We start from the raw sequence: 6000 nt of genomic DNA on the forward strand, positions 1-6000 counted from the left end.
CCAATATTTTAACAGAAAACAGAATTTAATCCTTTTATTTAGCAAGTTTGTCAACACATTTTCTTAAGAGTCTTGCTCATCTAATAATCTAAATATGTGATCAAAACCATTTCACAAGTACAAAAAAGTCAAGCTTGTTAAAAAATTATTCAGACAAACAAAAATGTGATGGTTGTAAAATAGCCTTGTTAGAAAAAAGCTAGCCATTTAAATGGTAAAATTAAATGAGATACCATTGAAGAGAACTCAGTACTGCCTCCTAAATCTCTATGCGGGCTTAAAAAACATAGTTATTCACGAGTGCTCATATTATTGGTACAAGGCTCCTTCCATTTCATCTGAGGGCAAAACAGAAGGGGGACATAATCTCCTGTCAACACGCATAGGGTGATGGATTGGCGTGATCTTTTTTAAACATGGAAGCATTTAAGATAGAATTTTTAAAAGCATCTACTTGATTTAGAAGCACAAATCTATGGTACTTAGACTCCTAAATCACTTATGTGCCTTTGAAAATCCCATCCTTACAGAGAGATCATTTCTCCCTGGAAACTGGGATCTCTGATACCAGCCAGAGTACTTTTTGGGGACAGGGCTGTGGGGCTATTATTTTTCTTTTTTTCTTTTCCTTTCCTTTGGGACTCACTGCCTTAAATAATTATTTTCTTACAGGGTCCTTACATGGTCAGGGTATTTTAGGTATCTTGTGTAAGTGCCTCAGTTTAAACTCAGTAATCATATCCCATGCCTGTATGATTTTCTTTTCTTTTTTACAAGGCCAGCCTAGATAAGGACAAGAAGAAAGACATAAATACAGTGCTGAGAATTTTGGGAAAGGATGAGTTTAGTAAGCCTTGAAATTAGATGTATGTTTAATTTTACAAATGTTGAATGTGTGATAACTATGCTGTGGGTACTCTGTTAATCCTTGAAGGCACCAGCTCTTTGGCAGTCTGTTAGACAAATCTCTCATTCAAGTCTGTGGAAGATTTTTCAGCATACAGGCTGCATAACTGGCCTGAAAGTGGTTGCTATCATAATGTTGAAATGCCCATTTAGAAACTGGGATTTTTAAATTTGTTTCAGTGGATTAAGAAAATGATAGTTTTTTTAAAAAAAAACCCAAAATCAAAATCCTGCAGTCCTTACTTTTGGGGATGCTGTCATTTAAATTACAGTAGTGAGGACTGCAGGATTTAGCCCATAGTTTGAAACTGTGTGCTTCCATATAACTTCTTGGGTGAAATGGTATACTGGTATAGCTTTGGGCATTAAAATACTTCATGTCAATGCATGACAAATTGCAGGCAGGAATATAGATGCTATGGATAGACATGACAGATATTAAGTTTAAATTTCTTTTCTATGCTCTGAAAGCTTTTTTATTTAAAAATGACTGGCCATTGCTTTCTGATTTTTATTTATCCAATTGAAAGCATCTGACTTAGGCTACTTTGTCCCTTTATGCTGTAGGACAAAGTATTTTGTAAATTTTTCTGCATATAGTTGGTAAACATTGAATGCTAGATTTAAACTTCCCTAATGATCAGAGAGGACCATATTATAGATTTACAGCTTGCAAAACAAGCACAGACACTGAGTTACAAAAACATCTACTTTTACAAGATCATCTACACTCTTTAAACATTATTTGAGGGTCTGGCCCTTTGTCTATGGGCTTGTCTACACTGGCACTTTACAGCGCTGTGACTTTCTTGCTCAGGGGTGTGAAAAAACACCCCCATGAGTGCAGCAAGTTTCAGCACTGTAAAGCGCCAGTATAGACCGTGCACCAGTGCTCTAAAAAACCCACCTCTACGAGGGGCATAGTGCTACACAAGCCATGTTAAAGCATTGCCGTGGCAGCACTTTAACATTGCCAGTGTAGACTAGCTCTATGTCTCCTTCTCTCATATGCTGAAGAATCTGTGCTTTTAAGTGAGCAGTGTGATAACAGTACATGGGATAACCTAATAAAAATAACTTGTTGTCCAGATTTTCACAGCAAGTCACCTGTCTGCTCTCTGAAGCACTGAAGACAAAAGCTAAAAGGGTTCTTAGACTTTGGCTTATACAAGGATCTGATATATTTTCTTATTGCAGTTTGCTGGTATGTAAAACACCATAAGCTCTTAAACAACTACTAAACTGTTTTATATTCTTCTTCGAGTGCTTGCTCATATCCATTCCAGTTAGGTGTGCGCGCGCCTCGTGCACATTTGTCGGAAGATTTTTACCCTAGCAACACTCGGTGAGTCAGCTGGGCCCCCCTGGAGTGGCGCTGCTATGGCGCCGCATATATACCCCTGACGACCCAACCGCCCCTCAGTTCCTGCTTACCGCCCCTGTCGGTCGCTGGAACAGTGGAGTGCGGTTGTACTGACTTCTACCTCCCTAGTTACTCGTAGTTCTCTAGTTATTTTTTTGTGTATATAGTTCAAAGTTATATAGTTTTAGTTAATTTTTATCGTTCATAGTTAGTGTATAGTTAAGAGGGGTTTGGGGATTAGCCCCTTCCCCGCACCCGGTGCCGGGGCCCATGCCCGGTTCACCGGGTTTCAAACCGTGCTCGGCTTGTCATAAACCGATGCGGACAGGAGATCCACACGACTCCTGCCTTAAGTGCCTTGGGGAATCTCACCTGACAGATAAGTGTCGCATTTGCAAGGCTTTTAAGCCAAGAACAAAAAAAGAGCGGGACTTTCGGCTAAAGCAGCTCCTCAGGGAGGCGGCTCTTTCCCCTCCGCCTTTGGCACCAAGCGCTGGTCAATCGGTGGGCAGAAGCGCCTCCTCGGTACCGAACCGTGCCGGTACTGCCAAAGCCTCTCAGGACCAGCCGTTGCCAGCGCGAAAGTCAAATCGGCACCGCTCCCTCTACCCGAGGTCAAGAAAGCCTAAGACTCCTGCTGCTTCTGTGCCACCTGCACCGCAGCCAGAGAGCTCATCTAAGTCGGATCGCCCGGCACCGATGACATCAGCACCATCGATTCCGGTACCACAGGGGCCGTCGAGTCCGGTGCCTGTCAGCTCCCTGGTGCGAGCCGTGGTTGAGCTTACTATTCCATCCACGCCAGAGACGTTCTCAACGGGGAAGGATCTGATTTCCATGACAGAGTCGACGCTGCCTCAACCCCTGGCACCGCCGGTGCGGGCAATACAATCTATTGGCAAGCCTACCTTGATAAGACCATCCTCTTTTGGCACAGCAGAGCAGCACCGTTCACGATCACAGTCCCGCAGAAGTTCCAGGTCCCGTCGGCGCTCCTGCTCCCGACGCCGCTCGTAGTCCCAGTACCGTTGTCCTTCTCGGTACCAGTCGCACTCGCAGCACTGATTGGTATCCCGTTCGCCGGCCCGCTACTCTCGGCACGGTTCCAGCTCCCAGCACCGCTCCAGGCACTGTGACTCCCGTAGCCGCTCCCGATGTCGAGCCTTGAGATCTCGGTCGACCTCCCAGCACCGCTCCAGTTGCAGGTCCCGATCTCGTTCCCTGTATGCCTCCCGGTACCGGTCCCTGGTGCCAAGTAGAGCAAGGTCCACTAGAGACAGAGACTCTGCCCAGGGCTTTTCAGCACCTCCATGGCCATCCAGACACGCATCAGTGTCGTCCCACGCGGACAGCTCTTATGCTCAGGACCGCAATTCTGATGTGCCCACCAGAGTCTTCCAAGAGACCCAGGCCAGGACCAAGGACCCCATCAGTGGTCCTTTCTGGACACCTTGGGCGTACCACCAGGCCCAAGGCGTACCAGTAGTTCCGTCCCGCTCTGTCTCATCAGAGCACCGAGTGCCAGAGGCGACGGTTAGCCATCCCCCTCTGACTGCTGTTGGAGGAAGCCCCAGTTCACCCACCGGACTCCCAGGTTCCTCTGGAGCAGGAGATCGCCCAAGAGCAACAGGCCACACAGGACCCGCTCGTCGCTGGCATCTCCTCTTCCTCTTCTCCAGATGAGGTGGTGGCAGGAACATCCTCCTCGGGCCCTCCTCCAATCGACCTGAGAGCCCATCAGGACCTCCTAAGGAGGGTAGCACTCAATATGAACCTCCAGGTGGAGGAGGTCCCGGAGGTAGAGGACCGGTAGTGGACATTCTATCGGTGGATGCCCCCACTAGAGTGGCCCTACCGTTTATTCGGACCATCCAGGCGAATGCCGATACTATATGGCAGTCCCCAGCCTCTATCCCTCCTGCGGCCAGGGGAGTCGAGCGAAAAATATATGGTGCCCTCTAAAGGGTACGAGTACTTGTATGTCCATCCCTCCCTGCTCACTAGTCGTCCAGTCCGTTAATGAGAGGGAATGCCATGGCCAGCAGGCGCCAGCCCCGAAATCGAAGAGGAGGCTAGGCGAATGGACCTACTTGGCCGCAAGTGTACTCGGCAGGGGCCCTACAGCTCCGGGTGGCAAATCAACAAGCCTTGCTTAGCCGCTATAATTATAACACCTGGGTGGCGGTGAGTAAGTTTACGGAGCTTCTCCCTCAAGACTCCCACCAAGAGTTCGCTGCCCTCTTGGAGGAAGGGAACAAGGTGGCCAGAACTTCCCTCCAGGCCTTGTTGGATGCAGCAGACTCAGCAGCCAGGACTCTGGCCTCGGGTGTTGCCATGAGGCGCATCTCATGGCTTCAGGTTTCAAGCCTCCCACTGGAGCTGCAGTATACCATTCAAGACTTGCCATTTGATGGTAAAGGCCTCTTCTTGGGAAAGACTGACCCCAGGCTGCAAAGACTGAAGGACAACAGGGTCATACTGCGCTCTCTCAGCATACATATGCCGGTGACCCAACGCAGGCCTTTCTGTCCCCAGCCTCACTGCCCATACACTGGGCCTAGACAAAGACAGGACTTTGGCAGGCGGTGCGGCTGAGGTGGTCGCAGACGACCGTCAGGACCCCAAAGGGGCCAAAATCAAGGTCCCTCGAAACCATCACCAGGACCAAAGATGAACTTTTGAAGGTGCGCCCGAGGGCAGCGTACCAGTTACATGCCAGGATTCCTCTCCTCCTTTCTCCAACTGTCTCTTCTACTTCTTCCTGGCATGGTCCCAGTTAACTTCAGATCGCTGGGTCCTACGCACGGTGGAGTATGAGTACCACCTCCAATTTATTTCAAACCTGCCCTCCCACCCTCCAACCCTGTCCCTCTTCAGAGACCCGTCTCACGAGCAATTTGTCTTACAAGAAGTGCCAGACACTCCTCGCCATAGGAGCTATAGAGGAGGTACCGATGGACGAAAGGGGCAAGGGGTTTTATTCCCGTTATTTCCTAATCCCCAAGTCGAAGGGAGGTCTCAGACCTATCCTAGATCTGCGAGGACTCAACCAGTTTATGATAAAGTTGAAGTTCCGCATGATATTCCTGGGGACCATTATCCCGTCCTTGGATCCTGGAGACTGGTATGCCGCCCTCGATATGAAGGACGCGTACTTTCACATTGCCATCTTTCCTCCGCACAGGAGATACCTCCGCTTTTGTAGCCAACCGTCAGCACTTTCAGTTTACGGTCCTGCCGTTTGGCCTTTCTACAGCCCCAAGGGTATTTACAAAGTGTATGGCCGTAGTCGCCGCCTACCTCCGCTGACGTCGGATACACATTTTTCCGTATCTGGATGATTGGCTCATCTGAGGGGCCTCCGAGACACAACTCACTCAGCATGTGGGCATCGTCAAGGACTTATTCACAAGTCTAGGCCTGATGATCAATATAGAAAAATCTACTCTGGTTCCCACGCAGAGATTAGACTTCATAGGAGCTATCCTGGACTCCAATCTAGCAAGAGCCTGCTTACCACAGCCGCGGTTTCAGGTGATGGCAACAATCATCCGAGGTCTACAGAATTTCCTGGTGACCTCGGCTCGCACTTGTCTAGTCTCCTGGGTCACATGGCTGCCTGCACGTTTGTAACCAAACACGCCAGGCTTCGCCTCCATCCTCTCCAAGTTTGGCTCAACTCGGTATACCGCCCGGGCAGGGACCCAATAGACACGATAGTCACCATTCCC

The 6000-nt window shown here is 48.9% G+C and overlaps 1 protein-coding gene across 1 annotated transcript in view; it reads left to right on the forward strand.

Moving 5' to 3' along the window:
- The window catches only part of ESR2 (estrogen receptor 2), a 75681-nt gene that overhangs the window by 40921 nt on the left and 28760 nt on the right, over nucleotides 1–6000 (forward strand). The window lies entirely within an intron of this gene.

This window comes from Chelonoidis abingdonii, chromosome 4, assembly GCF_003597395.2.
Source record: "Chelonoidis abingdonii isolate Lonesome George chromosome 4, CheloAbing_2.0, whole genome shotgun sequence".
In the NCBI taxonomy this organism is placed as follows: domain Eukaryota; kingdom Metazoa; phylum Chordata; order Testudines; family Testudinidae; genus Chelonoidis; species Chelonoidis abingdonii.